The 2231-nt window shown below is 40.2% G+C and overlaps 1 pseudogene; it reads right to left on the reverse strand.

Moving 5' to 3' along the window:
- Positions 1-516: 516 nt before the first annotated feature.
- Positions 517-882, reverse strand: LOC133067355 (large ribosomal subunit protein eL34-like; annotated as a pseudogene).
- Between the last annotated feature and the right edge of the window lie 1349 nt (positions 883-2231).

Below are 2231 nucleotides of genomic sequence, written 5' to 3' on the forward strand. Positions count from 1 at the left end.
ACCCTAGGCTAAAGCAATGGAAGCGTCAGATTCTAAACACTGGACAGCCAGGGAATTCCCTCCACTATCTTTTTTAATACAAAAAAATTTCAAATAAATAAAATTGGAGAGAATAGTACAAAATATACCCATCATCCAATTCAATAATAATTAGGATTTTGCCACACTTGCCTTATCTATCTTCTTATTTTTCTGTGAAAGTACTTTAAAGCCCTCATTATTTCTCCTCTAGATACTTCATTTCACATCTCTAAATTATATGAATATTGTCTTATAAAACCACTCTGCCAGAAACACACCTAACAGGAGTGGTAATTCTTTGATATCATCTTATTCTTGGACTATATATCTAAAGAAATATATATTTTTATAGTTGGCTCATTAGAATCAAGATCCAGGTGAGTTCTATATTTTGTGTTTGATGGTTATATCTTTTGAGTCTTTCTAAATCTATAACAATCTCTCCTCACCTTGCCCCAACTTTTTTTTTATTATTACTAAAAAATGGTTCATTTTTTATTTAGCTTTCTGACTGTGCTGTGCTTTCAATACTTTCACAACAATCTTCTGCTCTTCAATAAGGAAAGCGCGCTTGATCCTGTCCCGGACACATTTAGCACACTCGGAACCACCATAGGCTCAGCTGACGTGTTTCTTCGTTTTAGAACTTTTAGGTCTCACAGCACGAACACCTCTGAGTCGGCCTGGGCACACACCACATGAGGATTTTGGTGCTTTCCCAACCTTCTTGGTATAAAGGTAAACAATTCTATTACCAGGGGTTCGGGACACCCTGGTTTTGTTAGAAGCTGTATTGTAGGACAGCCTACGACGGTACGTCAGACGCTGCACCATCCTGAATGCCTCTAGATGCCTTCCCCAGAAGAGGAAAAACCTTGCCCCAACTTTTAATTTTTCTTTATGCCATTGATTTCCTGATTAAATTAGTTCAATTGTTCTATAGACTATCCTATGGATATATTCTGAGTTTATCCGTTTATGTCCTTGTGGCATCACTTAAACTTGAGGCTCTACCTCCTGTATTTCATGTAAACTGGAGGTTAGTCCTAAAAGGCTTGTTAGATTCAGGTTCTGTTTTCCATTGGGGGGAATCTCAAGAAGCACATACCATCTGGTGGTCTCACTGTTAGGAAGTTAAGACTGATCAGCAGATTCAGGTGGTGTCAGCTAGATCTCTCCATTGTAAACTTCTCTATAAGCTGTTTTTTTCTAGGGAAGGGCCAAGATGTCAGAGTAGGAAGGCCCTGAGCTCACCTCCTCCCAAATTACAACTATTTACAGAGCAACTATGAGAACTACTTGAAGACTAGCAGAAAAGATCTTCTACAACTAAAGATATAAAGAAGAAATCACAATTAGATAGGAGGGGTGGAGTTGCATTATACTCAAGACCCATAACCCACAAATGGGAGGTTAGTTACAATGGCAGAATTTCTTCCCAAGGAGAAAGTGTTCTGAGCCCCTGACCAAGGGTCCTGCAACAAGAAGATAGGGCCCCAGAACATGTGACTTTGAAGGCCATCAGGGCTTACTTTCAGGAGAGTCAGAAGGCTGTGGGAAATGGAAACTCCACTCTTAGAGGGCACACACAAAATCTCAGGCTCTAAAACACAGGGACACAGCTCTACCCACCAGCAGGCCAGCTGCGCGGTTAGCTGTGTAGCCTGGGAAATCCCAGGTTTGGTGCCCACAAACTGGTGGGCCCATCCAGGTCCAGGGACTAATAAACTATAGGAAGGACTCCAACATGGCGCTTGCCAACACCAGTGGCCTCATGATAGAATAAGCTCCCCAAAATGTGATGGGAGGAAAAACCCTACAAGCAAAAATATTCTGCAAAGCTATCATTCAGATTTGAAGGAGAGATCAAGAGATATACAGACCAGAAAAAGCTAAAAGAGTTCAGTATCAAGAAATGCACTAAAGTCCCCCATAAGCCTCTCATCTAATGCTGTCATCCTTTACTGATCTTTGCCTTAATCGGTTCTATCATTAGGATAACAAAATGGTGATTTTTCTAATTCTGTCATTCCTTTCACATTTATTAGCTGGGAACAGTCTGTATAGAAGAACTTTTCTTCAGTAATTAGGGCTATTTGGTCATCCTGAAATACAGACCGAATTGGAAAAGCAGGAAAATTCTTACTTATTTCTCTTAAATTGCTAATTTTCAGGGTAAGGCCCATGACCTAGTTACACCAATGTTACCC

The sequence above is a fragment of the Dama dama genome, chromosome 2, assembly GCF_033118175.1.
Source record: "Dama dama isolate Ldn47 chromosome 2, ASM3311817v1, whole genome shotgun sequence".
In the NCBI taxonomy this organism is placed as follows: Eukaryota; Metazoa; Chordata; class Mammalia; order Artiodactyla; family Cervidae; genus Dama; species Dama dama.